Below are 19,105 nucleotides of genomic sequence, written 5' to 3' on the forward strand. Positions count from 1 at the left end.
ATATATCCTTAAGTTAAGGTCACGGTTTCTTAGTGCTAAAGATCCGGTAGCTTGCATTGTGCTTCCCATTCTAGTATGCTTGCAAAAGGATATGGCAAATGTTATGTTATTGAGCATAGTAGTCAATTCGACTGGACCAAAATTTGCATGTGTTGTACATGGTCTGCAAACCTTTTTGAGGTATAGGATCTGGTTAATGTGTGCCCTTAAGACACGCATTAACCATTTATTTTGAGAAAGTTTTTATGGAGAATTAAAAAAGCTGTCAAAATAATTAATTACTTTTTTTTTTTTTTTTTATAAAAAGTTTCCTAAAATGATTTACTAATATATGCCCTAAGGGTACACGTTAGTAATCCCCATATATATATAATCTGCAATATATATATATATATATATATTTTTTTTTTTCCTGCAAATTCTAAAATTACTTCTCTTTAAGACTGTGCATTTGGAATGGATTTCGTGTTAGTCTCAAACTAAACCAATGGCGTAGATAAAAATATATCTGCAGGAGAATGCTTATTATTAAACACCATACTTACTATTAAACACCATAATAGATAATTCTTACATTGAGAGTACATAATATTCATGAAGGCCCATTCAGTGGGCTTCGATTCTTATTACTCTCTTCTTTATTTATTATATATATGGCTAGGCATGCATGCACCTCCATTTGGTCTGATCTCAGATAAGTGCTCCTCCAGCCCTGCAAGCAATTAAACAGAAATGTTAGGTTACAAAAAACTGAAGATTAAAGCCAAGACTTGTACTTTCAGGAGAATGCTTCTTTAGTGGCCTGTAACTTTTCATTTTTGTGCTTATTTTTCGAAAAGAAAAGTCTGATACGATGATAAATTATAACTAATAATCCTAAAATTTAACTTTTTAGAAAATAATAAATTTAATCACCTAACTATTAACATAGAACCAAAATCAATGTTTGTAAAGCAAAACTAATTTAGCAATAAGAACAAGCAAAAAAAAATTGTGATAGAAATTAGGTGTGCAACGAAAAGTGTGTGATAATCATTACCCGTCATGACTCATGTTTAGTCGCTGTCACTTCCGCTGCTGCTATCGTTGTCACTGCAGCTCTTCTTGCTTGACTTGGACTTCTTCTTGTATGAAATCTTCTCCTTCTTATACTCAGACCCCTTAATTTCTTTCATTTTCTTCTCACTCTTCATTTGGCAAGCCATACTGGTGCCATGAGATGCATGATTTTCTTTCATTTTCTTCTCAGTCTTCATCTGGCAAGCCATGCTGATGCCTTGAGATGCATGGTGACCATTGGCTTGGCCATGGCCATAATTAGCATGGGCCATGGCGTGTTGGTCAGAGGGGTGACCAAGACCATTGGTTTGGCTATGGTACTTATATGTCTCATGAGTTTTGGACATGGTGTGGTCTGGGTGGTGGCTCTGGATTTGACCATAATACTGAGCCTGTGTTTTAGCCATGTTGTGGTCTGGGTTGTAGGCATGGGTTTGGCCATGCTTGTAACTCTCACTATTGGCCATTCCATAGCCATAGCCTCCATGGTGATTTCCTTTCATTCCGCAGCTACTCGTATCAGCCACCTTGTACCCATTCGAGCTTTCGTGGCATTTTTGCTGACAAGTTTCGAATTTGGGCTTGAAGCACTGCATTGAGGCCATGGCAACTGAAGCAAATTGGATATCACTCTAGCTATGTGTTTCTCTTGTGATAATTGCTTGGTACTGCAAGGCAGTGCAAAGAGCTCTTATATAGACAAAGCGAAAGTGGATTTTTGTGTTTTTTTTTATAAGAAAGCTTCAATTATTTTCTTTTATAAAATTAATTAATTAACAAAAGTGAGATTCTTTCAGATTTCTATATTATCCAAGTTTTGAATCTGCTTTTATGATATGGCCGTCGCATCCATGACAAACACAATCTATTTTTTATATGAGCAAGGTTAAGAGCACAAATTTTTTTAGTACTTGCTAAGTTTTTTTTTTTTTTTGGAGAAAGTAGTACTTGCTAAGTTGGTAAATTATAATTGTAATAATATATATTTTTCTTTCTAAGAGCATCCGCACTAGGACTTCTAAATGGCATATGTAGGATAACTTTACTTTTACACAAAAACCATGTTTCATCCGGAATTCTAAAATTCAACTATTGCAAAAAATTTTCCAATAGTGCTACAGTGCAATTCTACCTTTAGAATTGCACTGTAGCACAATTCTAAAACGAAAGATTAGTTCTTTATTCCATCAGTCCTCTCTCCTTCACTCATACTCTGTTTCTTCGTCTCCCACTCCCTGTTTCTCTTGGTGTGCAGTGGTGGCCTATTTATGGTGGATCTTGGTGTGGTAAGGTCACGATGGTGGTGTTTTTTTTTCCTGCAAAGTCCCTCTTCCTCTCAATCCTCACTCTTTCTCGTTCAAGGCTTGCACTGGAGTTGGGTTGGGTTTGGGGTTTGATCTGGGCATGGTGGTGGGCTGGGATCGGTTGATGGTGGGTTTGGATCAGCGTGGATTGAAGCTCTTATGGTGGGTTTGATGGTGGATTGGCGCGGATCCATTGATGGTGGATTGGTGTGGATCGATTAATGGTGGGTTTGACCAATAGAACAATACTAGATCACTCTTTTTTGCCCCCTGTTGGAACCTGGAAGTTTTGGAGCCATGGGGTCCAATGCTTGAGTTTAATTACCCTTAAATAAGTATGGATGGGAAACAACAACAAAGTGGTGTTTGATGGTCGGAGAGGGTGGTGTACTGGTGTTGATGGTCTTTTTTTTTTTTTTTTTTTTTTTAGGGTTGCTGGTGGTGGTGGTGTCAGGTGTGTGTAGTGAAGCGGTGGTGGGCTTGTGTTGTATTGTAAATGAGAGTGATTATGGGATATATTATTTTATTGTGTAGAAATATTATTTTAATAAGTAGAATAGGAAAATAAAAGTTAGGATGCTGGGAGTATTGTATAATTGATAAAGTGGTTTTTGGGATGGTAAAATGGGATAGAGTAGCATTCACGGATGTGAGTGCTCTAAGTTGATAAATTATGATCGGTAAATTAGCTAATACTATTCATTTACCAAAACAAAAGACACTACGTACAAAGGATAGGAGGAAAATCCAACAAGTACTTACATATATAGAAACAATAAATTTATAAAAGGATAAACAAATTTTAATCTAAAAAAGAAAAAGACAAAATTTTTCATACTATTTATTTTTATTTTTATTTTTTTACAACTGTAAAAATATCACTTACAAGACATTAATTTTACTATACATTAATCAAAATAAGTTATATTGTAAAAATCAAAAGCTATGAAATTTTTTATATCTTTAAACTTATGTTTCTATATATGCAAGCACATGTCCCAAATGAAATTATTTCTTTCCATTCAAAGGAATATGTTCCAGGCGCATTGAAAACGCTTTAGACGTACGGTAGGGTAGAGGCTGTGACCCAACGCATACTACTTGGTCTCTTATGAGAATCCAATCCCCCAAGACTACCACACCACAACGATCATTTAAGTCCAATAAATTGAAAAATGCAATTTTTGTTTTTTTATTATTTAAAATGTCCATGTTGCACTCTCCTCTCTCAAGGGTATATAGCGTAGAAATTTGAAGATCTCTTCCTTTTCAATTCAATTTAACCAGATTTTTTTAGGACATTGAAGGCAGTGGATATGGGAATTTGTTTTCTTTATTGGAGTGGAAGAATATAAACACATTAAAATAAATTAGGCTATAAGGTTCTGCTTTCTGTGGTGAACGTTTTATCCTAGTATTATAGTCATACACTTTAGCTAAGTTTGTCAATATGGTGGATTAGACCAGCCTAAGGTTTGCCCCCATGCCATGAGCATGAACTATCTTCAATGCAATTCGTAAAATAAATACAAGAAAAAGAAAGTTACTAAATTAATTTTTCAAGCTATGGTGTCCAAAGTAAAAATTCAATATGTTTAAAGTTCATGGTCGTTGACCAATTTCCTTATTATTGTCTTGTTTCCTGATTGATTTTTCACATTTATTCCAATATATCTGTCTGTAAGAAATTTTTTCACAGGATTGCACCTCCATAATCAAGATCCTCTTCATTTTCTTGAAATTGAGAGGATCTTATTCACCGTCAAAATTTTGTTTTGCTTTTTTTTTTTTTTTAATAAATAATATGACATCACATGCAACTCTAGATTTGTGAAATTTAATCTTAATCATGAAATATACTTTCTCCATTTAACTTAAATGTAAAGGATTCAATAAAAAATTAACAATGAAAATATTCATGGTTGCAAAACCTAGTGTTGATACTATTTATGATTTGAATTCTTGTTCCATAGTTGAAAATGGTGAAGTTCAATTATAATATATATATTTTTTTTTTCATGATCCATGAATTCTTACAAATAAGGTTTGTTTACCATTAAACAAGTATAATCAATTCGAAAAGATTAATGTAATTTTTGAGAATCTAGAACTAAGTTAAGAATAAGTAATTCTATTGCATCCTCACTAAATAAATAGTTTATTTATTTTAATTGAGAATTAAGTGTAGCTAAAAAAAATTCTAGGCATAAATGCACTTTTAGTCCCTACATTTTATTTTTACCACTTTTAGTCCCTAAACCAATTATTGCCTTTCATTTAAGTCCTTGAAGTACCATTCTGTCACCAAACTAACGGGAAAGCTGATGGATCAATAAAAAAAAAATCATTATTTTACACATGGATCAATAAAATAACTGGCCAAGCTCACATGAAGCAATCTGGCGCGTAGAGGTAAAGAAATTAGACTCCCACTTCAACACATGGCTTTCCCGCGCCACACGTGTGTCACTCACCAACCTCTCTGGCTTTCCCAAATCACTTAATCCCTAGATAGGTCTCTGTCTCTGCCCAACAAACAACCATCATCATCAACTTAAAGAAAAATCCTACTTCTCTCTCAAACCACCATCATCATCAACCATCTCTCAACCCTTTCGAAGTCCCTGATCAGATGGAAGCAAGCTCTTCAACTAGTTTAACCTTGAGGAGGAGAGCTCCATTTAGGTGCTACTGTGCTGAAAAACCAGTGTTAGTCGTTTTGTGGACACCAGACAACCTTGGCAGAAGGTTTTATGGCTGTCCAAACTACTGGGTATTTCAATATTTGAGTATTTTTTTTTAATTAATCATGTTTTTTCTACTGGGTAGTTCAAGCTTTGTTATTGTTGGTGGGTTATTAATGTTATTCCGTTTTAGCCTTGGAGTTATGGGTGATTCTTGGAATCTTTGAGTTGAGTGCTTGAAATGTTTTAGCTGTGATTCTGTTCTGTGCTCTGTTTATGGAGATTATTGAAAATCTCAACCTTTGGGTAATTTGCTTAAAATATCTAAGCTATTCTATGCTTTCTGCTCTAATTTTGTTGGCATTTCCCAAAAATTTGACAAATATTGGTTTTGGAGCTTTTGGTTAAGGTTTGTATGATTAAATGCTCCAATCATTGGATTTGAGTTTGGCTTTCTACTCTAATGTGCTGTTAAAAGTTTGGGTTGTGGCTTTTTTAATTGCTGAGCAAAATAAATGAATATCAATTACAAAAATTAAAAAAAAAAAACCCTTAACTTTTAATTATGTTGGTAGAATGTAGGTTTTGAGTATTCAATATTTGAGTAATTAATCATTTTTTTTCTTCTATGGACTTAATAGACTGAGAGTTTCATATATGCTTTTATATTCATTTGTTTAAGACACTTATTACTGTTCCTTCAATACAATTCAAATACTATGGTTATATATAAACAACAATGTTTTTTCAATTTCATGTTAATTATACAGTCCTTATTGGTCATTAAGTAGTTTGATGGATGAAGAAATTGGTTTGCATTTCAGGTTGGGCGAAAGTGTAAATTCTTCCAATGGCATGATGATGAGATATGTGAACGTGGTAAGGTGTTCATCCCAGAGCAAAGGCAACGGATTATCAGACTAAAGGCTGAGGTTGCAAGATGCTACAAGAGAGAGAAGTTTTACACTGTGACTTTGGCATTCTTATTGGTGATATGCGGAATTTGTCTCTTTAATTGTATGGGTAGTTAGACGGGTAGTGGAAGTTTGATTAGGCAGCAAGTGGGAAGTGTGGAAGTGTTTATGTTTGGTTAGGTAGGTGGTGGAAGTGCATGTTTGGTTAGCATATTACATAGATGGGGGAGTTTCAATATCCTGGAATTGCTAATGCATAGGGCTAATAGTGTGTAAATTTTTTGGTTAGGTAGTTAGCATGGAAACAGCTGCTGTTTTTTTTTTGGTACCATTTTTGGAATGAAATGAATACCCCTATTTTCTAACTATGTTGTTCAATGGTAAAATACTAATAATGATCTATTCTTTCCTTTGTGACTTTTTTGCCAAATTGAATGATTTGGAATTTTTGTGTGCTTAACATTTGTTTTGTATTCATCAATGTGGGGCTGCTGGAATGTGTTTATGAACTGTGTTCATATTGGTTTCAATTTAATAAAATAAAAAAAAATACCAAGTTAAATAACCAATTTGAAAAAAGAGATGTGAATATGAAATTTTATAGTAAGTCTCAATTTCAAAGTCAAAGAGAGTAAATAATACTTAATTAAGGTAATATTATATTCCCTCTTATGTAGTTCAGCCACATCTTGAAAAAGATCTATTAAACATGTCCAACTTTGCAGCTAACTGAGTCAAATAAAGCGTGTAGTAGTATTTTGTGCATTGTGGAGAATTTGGCAAAGATAGAAGTGAACTTTGTAGCTAATTGAGTCAAATAAAGCATGTAGTCAACTTTGCAGCTAATTGAGTCAACTTTGCATCTAACTTTTATTTTGACTAAAATTATTTTACTTACTAAAAATGGTCCAAGAAAAGCTAACTCCATTAATTCCCATATAATATTACCCCACACATTAGGCATGACTCAATCAAAAGGGATCTCACTGAATCCTTTGAAGTGAATCCCAAACATTTACTAGTTACCACCATGGAAGAAACCTAGTAAATACCAAAAGAGATTATCCATCCTAAAACACATGATTAAACATCAAAATACAAGCACCAAACACCCACTAGCCTATCTACAACATATTGTTTACACACACTATCATCCATAAGTACATAAACCCATTATTGAGTATTGCTCATGGAAAAATCCTAGCCAACAAAAAACCAATTTTGAACCAAACTCTAATTCCATTTCTGCTTAGTAATAATACAGATTGACAAAGGCACATCCAAAAAAAATTAGAAATTTAATCAAACACACAAAAAATGAGAAACCCCAATAATCTATTATCCAAAAATACATTCAGCATACAAAAAAATCTAAAGGAAACCCATGTAACAGAATCTGCAATAGAAATTTCTGTTGCAAAAAAATTTCAGCATACAAAAAATACAGAATTTGCATACAAATTTCAGCATAGAAATTTCTGCTGCAATACAAAATCTGCAATACATTCAGCATACAAAAAATTTTATGCAATACAAATTTCTGCCTACTAAAATTTTTGCTGCATTGAAAATATCTGCAATACAAATTTCTGCTGCAAATAAAATATGCTGCATTTTTGAAAATTTTGTTGCATTAAATAAAACTAAGTAAATACAAAACAAAGGGTTGCAAATTTCTGCTGCATCAAAAAAACTCAGTAAATACAAAACAAAGGGCTGCAAATTTCTACTGCCTCAAACAAAACTTGGTAAATACAAAGGGCATTGTTCCATAATTAACCCTATCACCATAAATACAAAAAACAAGCAAAGGAAAAATTAACTTGTGCTCTCTTCATTTCCTTGGACCATGCACAAATAATTGACTCCCACTATGTTTGATTGCTTCCATGTAGCTGGATGCATTCTTAGAAGCCTTTAGAGTCTCTGATGTGACCACCTTTGTCTTTTTCTACCTTGGATTTGGGTTGCTGCTGCTGGAGTTCTAATGTGCACCTAGATTCTGTGTGGTGCTGCCTGACTGGTGTGGTGCAGTTGGAGTGGAGCTGTGCTGCTGTGTATATGGGTTGGATGAACTTGTCCTGACATAAGGTGTTACATTTGGACTGGATTGGTGCATCCTGGTTTGAGATGGTGCAAATTGAGTAGCTGAGCTTGTCTTGGCCTGAGATGGTGCACCTGGCCTGAAGCTGTGCATGCTGGCCTACAAACAAGAAATTCACACACATTAATATTGAATATTGAAAAGCAAGTATTTCACACACATGTCCATATATTACCTTATTAGATGTACTAGTTTTGTTTGTGGTGCCTGGCAGTGAGGAGTTCCTTCCAATCTCACCCTTGCAACTTCTTCTATTATGCCCTAACTTACCACAGGCCTTACATTGCTTAAAGATGCCAGCTCTCCTACTTGTTGGCTCATTGGGTTCCCTTGCTCTCTTCTTCTTAGGTCTTCTAGGTGGTTTTCTTTTGATGGTAGGGTGAACAGGGGTCACACCACTAGGTCTCCATATATTCTATCCATTGATTGGTTCATAGCAGGCCTTGTATGTACAGACATAGTAACATGGGTGAACATACTGCTCAGCATCTTGTCTGTTGAAAAATATGTAGGTGATTGCATGAACACAAGGTATGCCACTTATATCTCACTTCCGAAACCTACAGTGTGCTGCGGCCAAGTCAACAGTGAAACTTTATAAACCATTTTTCACTTCAAACTGGGTCTACCGTGCCTAACAAGCTAACCACCTACTAGTTGCCACTTTTTCCTTGTGCAACATCTTCAGAACCTTGGCACAAATATCTGACTCTACTCTTAGAATCTTCTCTTTGTTGTCTTAAAACATAGTCATGAGATATAGCCTGATACACTCAAGCTGCAAGCACATACAAGTACAATGAAACATTAGATTTTTATTGCAATACCTGCTAAAAACAATACCAAACAATGAACCTAATTAATTGTAGGTGATCACAAAGACTCATACCATGCTAATTATAGGCTTAGACCTGAATTTAAGAATCCTACTGTTGAAACTCCCAAACATATTGTTTACTATAGTGCCAGTCAAGGCATCCTCACTAAACATATGTTTCGCCCATTTTGTTGTTGAATGAACATCCAATTAACTGTGTGCATCAGCATCAATGCACTTTCGCTCATCCATCACCCTGTCAAACTCTTCTTTATAAGTTGCCTTGACTGCCCTCCAAAACAGTTCTCTAATCAGAACACTAGGATGCTTCTTCCTAAAGTTGTTGTAGAGGTGCCTACAGCAAATCCTATGTTCATACTATGGCCAGTTATCAATGAAAGTTTGCACCAACCCCTATCACAAACAGTATCAAAGGAAAATATGTCTTAGAGATAGATACAATGAGTAAATGAAGAAAAAAACAACCAAATAGAGAATAAACTACACACCTCTGCTGGTCTGACATAAACACCCATCTCCTATTTTTACTAATGTCTACAAGTAATAGATTGATGAACCAAGTCCAAGAGTTCTTGGTTTCAGCCTCTACCACTGCATATGCAAGTGGGAAATACTCCTCGTTAGGATCTCTGCATATTGTAGTAATCAATTGCCGCCCTGACTTGTTCTTCAAATGGCTGGCATCTAAACCAATGAATGACATGCATCCAGCTAAAAACCCCTTCTTGCAGCCCTCCAAACATATGCATAGCCTTTCAAAATAAGCCATCCCACACACCAAATCCATCTCAGCTTCTAGATCACCAACATGGAAGGTATGTACCTTTATAAGTATGGTACTACCAGGACTAGCCCTCCTTAATTCCTCACAGTACTCCCACAGCTGGTTGTATTGTTGTGTATAAGCCCTATCAACATATTCTCAAGCCTTACTCCTAGCCCTACTTGTTTTTCCTGCACTTATGTTTAGGGTATACTTGTCATGGACAGCCTTTTGGATGTCTTTCAGCTTGATATTAGGTTGTCTTTTCACATTCTTCATCAACTTCTTCCCAATGTATGATGAAGTACACCTAGGTTTCTTATAACATCTAGAGCAGGTCTGTTCCAATGTCAATATCCTTAGTTGGTAGCTCCTCTCCCTTGACACCTTTGTTAGATAGGCAACAAACTTGCACCCTTCTTGCCAGACAGCTTTTACCCTTTGTAGATCATTTTTAACAAATTTAATCCCCCATCCACCATGAACTGCAAAATCTATTATAGCTTCCTTGAATTGTTTAGGTGTAGTAAACAGCATATCTTTCTCAAAATAAATATGCTCAGCCTTAGCCACTGGCTTAAACACAGGGAACTTCCTCACTTGCTCTTCTTTTTGTACCCTTTCATCTGCCACATGTGTCTTGTTATTATCCTTAGACTTATCATCACTATCATACCCAAGCTCATCATCAGATGATGATTCCACAAGATTATGCAGTTCCTCACTCTCATAATCAGAGTTCATTACACTAGCACCCATTTGGCCTGGTTCATTAACATCAGCATCATCCTTACCATCCCAACTATCACTACTATCTTCAACAAAGTCCCTAACACCATGTTCAACTCTACATTATCTTCTAGGCGATTTCCCCCACCATCACTTCCCCCACTAGCATTGCTATCACTTATATGAAAGATCTTAGGTGGGTGCTCAATAATAGGTTCTTTACCTACTCTCCTTGAACTCACTTGAGAAGCAACCACTTTAGGAGGAACACCAGCATTAACCTCAAGCTCATCCTCATTGTTAAAAGTTTGATCATTAGAATACATGCCATCACTATCATAAAAACTATAAAAATCATCCCCATCATGGTCATCGTGTTCATTACCATCATCATTGTCATAATAACCTGTAAAGTTTTGCTCCAATGCCAATGGCTGCACACACTCACCAGAATCCTGTCCTTCATCAACTAATATAGGGTCATGTATTGGGTGCTCTACATACACATGAATATCTTGATGACCCCTCATTAATTCTGTTAGGTACATGGCATCACTATCATCAACAATCAAATGAAAGTCTACCAGTTTTTGGTCCACTCTAGGCATTTTATACCACAACCTGCTAACAGATGTGTACCCAAAGTTCCTACATATACTCTCTATCTCAACCTTGGACCACCTGTCAAGGTCACAATTATCATCTACTGCACCTCCTGCACCTCCCACATATTTTTGGCAATTCTCAGTAAAATGGCCATCATGATGCACAAATATACTAAATAGCTCATTCATTCTGCATGCAACATAACACTAAAACCAATTAAATAATGCTAGTTACAGAACAAAATATATATTATTTAAAACAACACTCATACCTAATAAAATATTCCATTCTGCATGCAAACAACACAACACAACACTTAATAAAGTATTAGGTGATCACAACACTTAATCAAATATTTAAGTAACAATACAACACTTACTTCAATAGTCTTGTCATTCTAAAAGAAACAGAGAAGAGTACTTTTGTCATACACGAGGAACACATAGACTACAATGTAAACCACAAACAAACACATGCAGACAAGGACCAACAAACAGTCAAAAAGCCAAAATATACAAAAACATTGTGGCCCATACTAGGAAAAAGCCAACAAGCTTATTGTAAAGCTATAAGTAAGGATAGAGAGAAGAGAGAGAAGAAATTTTCACAAAGACAGAGGTCTCCCAGCTTTCATTTTCTCCATTCCATGAAAAGTGTGGGTATCAAGTGACAGAGATTGATAAAGACGGTGGTTTTGAGAGATGGTTGATGATGATGGTGCTTCAAGTTAGTGTTTTTTAGAGATGAGTTTTGAGAAATGGCTGATGATGATGGTTGTTTGAGAGAGAAGTGGGATTTTTCTTTATGGTTGATGATGATGGTGGTTGGAGAGAGAAATGGGATTTTTCTTTAGGTTGATGCTGATGGCTGTTTGTTTGGCAAAGGTAGAGAGCTATCTAGGGATTAATTGATTTGGGAAAGATGATGGTTTAAGAGAGAAGTGGGATTTTTCTTTAGGTTGATGATGATGGTTGTTTGTTCGGTAGAGGCAGAGAGCTAGCTAGGGATTAAGTGATTTGGAAAAGCCAGAGAGGTTGGTGAGTGCACACGTGTGGCGCGAGAAAGCCACGTGTCAAAGTAGGAGTCTGGTTTCTTTACCTTTGTGTGCCAGATTGCCTTTGGTGGGTGTGCTTCGGAGTTGCTAGCATGGGGTGCCTTTAAAACTCATCCAGGTATAAAAGAAATTAAAAACTTGCAGAAAAGAATTGAAGTACTACACCGGGCCCCACCTACACAACCGAACAGGAGTGAATTTATTCAAGCTAGTAAGGAATTGGATGAATGGCTCAGAAAGTAGGAAATTTATTGGGCCCAAAGATCAAGGGTTAATTGGATTAAACATGGTGATAAAAAATCAAAATTTTTTCACCTAAAGGCATCCCAACGTAGGCAGAAAAATCATATCCAAGGTATTATGGACACACAAGGCTGCTGGGTGAAGGATATGGAAGATGTGGCAGGTGTAGCAGTGCAGTACTTTAATAATTTATTTTCCATGGGACTGTGTACAAGACTTGAGGAATGCCTTGAAGCCGTTCCATGTAAGGTGACTAGTGAAATGCAATAGACCTTGACCAATGAATTCAATAAGGATGAAATAAAAGCTACTTTATTTCAAATGGAACCCACTAAGGTTCTTGGACCTGATGGTATGAATGCCCTTTTTTATCAGAAATTTTGACATATTGTTGGTGATATTGTTGTGTCTGCTGTTCTTGAATTTCTCAATAATGGTCATATGTTGCCTGAGTTAAATCATACTCATATTGTACTCATCCCAAAAATTAAAAATCCTGCTAAAATGTCTGATTTTAGACCCATTAGCCTTTGTAATGTTATTTACAAAATTATTGAAAATGTTTTGGCAAACAGGTTGAAACAGGTCCTTCCTCAAATTATTGCCTCAACACAGAGTGCCTTTGTTCCAGGGAGACTGATCACAAATAATGTTCTGGTGGCATATGAAGCTTTACACACGATGCATGGTCAGAAAGAGGGTAAAATAGGGAATATAGCTTTGAAGTTGGATATGAGTAAAGCCTATGATAGGGTAGAATGGAGTTTTTTTGAAGCAGATTATGCTTAAATTGGGTTTTCCAGGACTTTGGGTCGATAGAGTGATGAGTTGTATTTCCTCAACCTCCTTTTCTGTACTGATTAATGGCAAACCATATGGTATGATTACTCCCACTAGAGGTTTCTGGCAGGGAGATCCCTTGTCACCTTATTTATTTCTATTATTTGCAGAAGGCTTCACAGCTCTTTTGCAGAAAGCAGAAATGGAGGGACATATCCATGGTGTTTCTATTTGCAGGAGAGCCCCAAAAATCTCACATCTCTTGTTTGCTGATGACTCCCTTTTATTTTGTCAAGCTTCTGGGAAGGAGATACAGGAAGTTTTGGAGATTCTGAAGTTATATACAAAAGCCTCGGGTCAATGTATAAATATGGAGAAATCTTTAGTTTATTTTAGCAGCAATAAGTCACATCAAAAAAGTGAGTTGATCAAAGCCATGCTTGGGGTGAGTGAAGTGGAGAGGTTTGAGCCCTATCTGGGACTACCAACTTTGATAGGGTGGAGTAAATACCAGACTTTTTCTTTTCTCAAGGATAGAGTGTGGAAAAAGCTACAAGAGTGGAAAGAGAAAATTCTCTCACGAGCAAGCAAGGAGATTCTAATAAAAGCAGTGGTTCAATCAATTCCAACATACACTATGAGTGTATTTCAGTTGCCGGTTAAATTATGTGAGGAACTCCAATCCATGTGTGCTCGGTTTTAGTGGGGACATGTTGGGAATGAGAGGAAGATTCACTGGCTAAGTTGGGACAAACTAGCTAGACCAAAAATAGAAGGAGGGATGGGCTTCAAGGATCTTCATCACTTCAATTTAGTAATGCTTGCTAAACAAGGTTGGAGGTTGATGAAAGACTAAGATTCATTGCTGTTTCATTGCCTGAAAGCTTGGTGTTTTCCACGAAGTCATCTTTTGGAGGCCATTGATTCACCTAATAGTTCCTACACATGGAAGAGCATCATGGTAGCCAAGCATATTTTGCAAAGGGGGTCATGTTGGAGGGTAGAGAATGGATGCCACATTCGGGTTCTTAATGATGCTTGGATTCCAAACCATACTACAAACAAAGTGTTCCATCCAACACCTAACATTGAAGAAGAAATGACGGTTGCCGAGTTGATAGATCCGGATTCTAGGGGGTGGGACCGAGAATTCATTTGGCAGAATTTCCACCGTGATGATGCTGAAGCCATTTTAAGTGTACCATTGAGTTACAGAGATATATCTGATATAGTGGTATGGATTGGTGAGAAAGCAGGTTAGTATTCTGTTAAGTCGGGGTATCGTGTGGTGCGAAAGGCTTGGAGGGAATTGAATTGTGCTGAATGTTCTAGGGGAGTTGTGGGAGGGGAGATGTGGAAAACTCTATGGAAGCTAAAGGTGCCAAACAATATTAAGGTCTTTGGCTGGCGAGCTTGCTGTAGCATTCTGCCAACTCGGGTAAACCTGTCCAAGAAGCGGATTATTGCAGACAACCGATGTGAAGCTTGCAAGACGGAACCAGAAACTGAAATCCATGCATTATGGAATTGTGGTGTGGCACAGGACATTTGGACTAGTTGTTCAGCTAGATTGCAGAAGAGCCATGTGGGTCCGGAGGATATGCTACAATTATGGGAGGAACTGATGGCTAGGCTCACCATTGATGAGTTAGAACTATTCCTAGTGCAAGCTTGGATAATATGGAATCAAAGAAATGCATTGATCCATGGGAAACAGTTGCAGGCACCTGACATTCTAAATAAAAGGGCTAAAGATTTTATGGAAGAGTTTCGGCACGCTCAATCCTGCTTAGTCACAAGTCCGCCAAGATCGAACCCGATTAGCTAGAGACCACCACCTCCAAACCGATTCAAACTAAACTTTGATGCGGCGATTTTCAAGGATGAAGAAGCTTTAGGATTTGGAGCTATTATTCGGAATGAACGTGGCGAAGTTATGGCTGCATTTTCAGGTAAGGGACCATCGATGGCTTGCAGCGAGGAAGCTGAAATCCTTGCTTGTAGGCGTGCAGTGGAGTTTGCGTTAGAGTGTGGTTTTAGGGAGATGGTGGTTGAAGGAGACAACCAATCGATTATGACTGAGCTAGAGAGGAAGAGGAATCTGTCATCACGGGTTGGCCATATTCTGCAGGATGTGCTTTGTCTGCTCAATGGGTTTGGTTGGTCACAAGTACTATTTGCTAAAAGGAGTGCCAATACAGTTGCCCACTTATTAGCTAGGCATGCAAAAAATGGGCCACATGATGTAATCTGGATGGAGGAATCTCCTCCACCTGTCGTGCAAACTTTGTACCTTGACTCTGTCTCCATTTAATGAATTATGAGGATATTTTCCTCTTCAAAAAAAAAAAAAAAAAAAAAAAACCCGAAATGGAACACAATTCACCGACTGGAAAAAAAAAAAAAAAAAAAAAAAAAAACCCGAAATGGAACACAATTCACCGACTGGGTACTCTTTCCCAAAAGGAACTTAGTAATAGAATAAAAGTTTACAATCTAATTCAAATTTTTGAACCAAGACTCTACTTGATAGATTATTTAGACCTCACAATTTGCTCCAGCACCTCTAGACTCCTTTATTATGATGAATACCTCTCACGAACCACGTCTGTGATCACAGTTAGACCCTCTAACTGACTCTAACAATCACCTTGAAGGTTTTAACTCCATTGAAACAACTGGAATTTGCTCTATGACTTTAGAATGTTGATCATAAATTAAACAACACAACCGGTGTAGATATCCTCTGATGAACTCACAGATTGGAGAAAACTAGGTTTAAATTTTCTCTATTTGAAGTGCACTACAATAGCTCTCTAAGCATACTGAGTTGCGCTATGATATGACCTTTTAGATTTTTACAGGTAGGCCATGAAAACCAAGGTAGTGGCACGATCGATTGAGAATAAGGAATAAAAATCTTATATGTTTTTGGAGTTATTATATGATTAATTGATTGAGAAACTTCATTCACATATGAGTTGATTCAATCATTAGTTTTGGATGGCCTTTCCGTTCATGTGTTAAGACTCAAATCCTCAACAATCCGCTTTCTCTGCATCAACTTCTAAAATTACTTCTCTCCAAGATTGTGCATTTGGAATGCTGTCCTTTCAGTCTCAAACTAAAACCATGTGAATAGATATAAATTTCTGGCATTGCATAAAAAATAAGCCGCGGGATGTTAAAACAGACTTTTTATTAAACACCAGAACATATATAGATGTTCTTACATAGGACACAAGATATTCATAAAGCCACTTCATTGGACATCTACTCTTATTAGTCTTCTTTATTTATTATATATATATTGGCAGGCACCTTCACTTGATCTGATCACACTTGCTGCTTCTTTAGTCCTGCATGCAATTAAACAGAAAAGTTAGATTAGAAATGCTGATGAGAAAAAGCTAAGATTTGTACTTATAAGGAAGATCCTATTTAGTGCTGCTGATAACAAATTTTCTGTCCCATTTTGGTGTTTCATTTTATACTCTACAAATTATAATATACCATATATTTATTTTAGTTACTTTATAAGAAAAAAAAAATTAAGGCAATATATGGTTGGTCGCGAGTGATGGCACTCATTCTGTACAGTTAATTTATGGCTCTTGCCTTGCTTTGTGCAGCGATCTTTAGTCGCTGTCACTTCCACTGCTGCCATCGTTGTCACTGCAGCTCTTTTTGCTTGCCTTGGACTTCTTCTTGTAGAAAATCTTCTCCTTCTTATACTCAGATCCCTTCTCTTTTATTTTCTTTTCAGTCTTCATTTGGCAAGACATACTGACGCCACGAGATGCATGATTTTCTTTCACTTTCTTCTCAGTCTTCATTTGGCAAGCCAAGCTGATGCCATGAGATGCATGGTGACCATTGGCTTGGCCATGGTCAGATGGGTGACCATGACCATTGGTTTTGCTTTGGTATTTGTAAGTCTCGCGAGTTTTGGACATGGTGTGGTCTGGGTGGTGACTCTGGGTTTGACCATGATACTGAGCCTGGGTCTTAGCCATGTTGTGGTCTGGGTAGTAGGCAAGGGTTTGGCCATGCTTGTAAGTCTCGCTGTTGGCTATCCCAGAGCCTAAGCCTCCATGGTGATTTCCTTTCATTCCGCAGCTATTCATATCAGCCACCTTGTGCCCATGCGAGCTTTCGTGGCATTTTTGCTGACAGGTTTCGTATTTGGGCTTGAAGCACTGCATTGAGGCCATGGCAACTGAGGCAAGTGTATATCACTCTAGCTCTCTTGCCTTCTCTTGTGGTTGATTGCTTGGCCCTGCAAGAGCTCATATATATAGAGTTATAGGCAAAGAGAAAGTGGAGTCATTTGCCCTTATTTTTTTGTAATACTGCCATTGGAATGGACTAGTGGCTTCCCTTTATAAGACATCTTCCACTATTTTATTTCTTAAATTAATTAAATAGTAAAAGTGGGATTCTTTAGATTTCTATATTATCCAAGTTTTGCATATGCTTTTATGATATGGTCATAGGATCCATGACAGAAATACAGACAATATTTAACTTGAAATAATTGCACATGGAAATAGAATAAAATCCCCATTTCTGTATGAGCAATGTTAAAGGACACAAATTTTTTCATAAACTTGCAAAGTCAAATTATGATCGAAATTAGGTATAGATTGCATTAAATATACGAAAATATCTTTATTTTTATGAGATTGTGAGAAAAAAGTTGTAAGTGCATGTGCACACGTGTGGTAAAAAATATTATAGAAAAGTGAGTAAAACTGTATCAAGTTGCATTAAATATATATATATATATATTTTTGATTTTTCATAGTGTTTTTTCAAAACTTTCAATCAGAAATTAATCACTATTTAATATTTATTATGAATGGGTTGAGTAAATCATTGGCCTAGAGAGTTTTTTCAAAATACTAATATCCGGACTTGAATTGAAAAGCACCCAGTCAAACCTAAGACAGCCAAAGAGCACCTGGTTAAACCCGAACTTTCTTATTGAATGCTCTTGATATCTATTAACTAGGTAGTTGAAACAATATCTTTCTCATGTGAACTTACTAGTGACATCATTTTTACTATATCCATCATAAGTCACGTCAACCATTGTAAAGAAATTTATTAAAATTTGTGTAGGCCTAAACTTATCGTTTCTACGTATGTAATATGTACATGTCCCAAATTACATTAATTATTTCCATTAAAAGGAATTTGTTCAAGGCGCATTGAAACGCTTTAGACGTACGGTAGGCGAGAGGCTGTGACCCAACCCATCCTACTTGGTCTCTTATGAGAATCCAACTCCCCAACACCGCACCAAAATGTTTGTTGAAGTCCAATAAATTGAAAAATGCAATTTATTTTTTCCAGTGTCCATGTGGCGCACTCCTCTCTCTAGCTTAAGTATGTGTCAGTATAGAAATTTCAAGCTCTTCTTTTTTCAATTCAAACAAACAAGGTTTTTTGGGGGCATTGAAGGCAGTGGGGATTGGAATTTGTTTTCTTATTGGAGTGGAGGAATATAAAGGCATGGGCTTTAGGTTCTGATCTCTGTGGTGACCGTTTATCCTAGCTAGCTAGTATTATAGTCATGCACTTCAACTAAGTTTGTCAATAGGGCGGATTAGACCAGCCTAAGGTTTGCCCCCAGGCCACGAGCATATATGAACTATCTTCTCTGCAACTAGTAAAATAAATGCAATGAAAAACAACTTACTCGATTAATTTTTCAGTCTATGATGTCCAAAGTAGAAATTCAATGTTTAAAGTTAATGGTCTTTGATCAAAGTTTACCAATTTCCATATTATTTTTCTGGTTTCGCTGATTGATTTTTCACATTATTACAATATTTCTGTTGTAAGAAAGTTTCAAAGAGGGATGTACCTCAAAAATGAATGGAGATGATCTTATTCATAGTCAAAATTTTGTTATTTGAATCTAAGGGTATATGTAGTGTTATATCATTTAAAATTTTAAATAATGTGGCATCACAAACAACTTTAAATTTGTAAAATTTGATTTTTATTATAAAAAGGACT

The 19,105-nt window shown here is 36.5% G+C and overlaps 2 long non-coding RNA genes across 2 annotated transcripts; both read right to left on the reverse strand.

The window, feature by feature from the left end:
• Positions 1 to 493: 493 nt before the first annotated feature.
• Positions 494 to 1,754, reverse strand: LOC112023879 (uncharacterized). Its single transcript, XR_010632243.1, has 2 exons — positions 1,040 to 1,754; positions 494 to 712 (listed from the first exon to the last, which is right to left on the reverse strand). It is a non-coding gene; the product is annotated as an uncharacterized LOC112023879 (long non-coding RNA).
• A 14,506-nt stretch (positions 1,755 to 16,260) lies between these two features.
• Positions 16,261 to 17,429, reverse strand: LOC136070966 (uncharacterized). Its single transcript, XR_010632244.1, has 2 exons — positions 16,697 to 17,429; positions 16,261 to 16,437 (listed from the first exon to the last, which is right to left on the reverse strand). It is a non-coding gene; the product is annotated as an uncharacterized LOC136070966 (long non-coding RNA).
• Between the last annotated feature and the right edge of the window lie 1,676 nt (positions 17,430 to 19,105).

Source organism: Quercus suber, unplaced genomic scaffold (genome assembly GCF_002906115.3).
Source record: "Quercus suber isolate HL8 unplaced genomic scaffold, Cork oak 2.0 scaffold_274, whole genome shotgun sequence".
In the NCBI taxonomy this organism is placed as follows: domain Eukaryota; kingdom Viridiplantae; phylum Streptophyta; class Magnoliopsida; order Fagales; family Fagaceae; genus Quercus; species Quercus suber.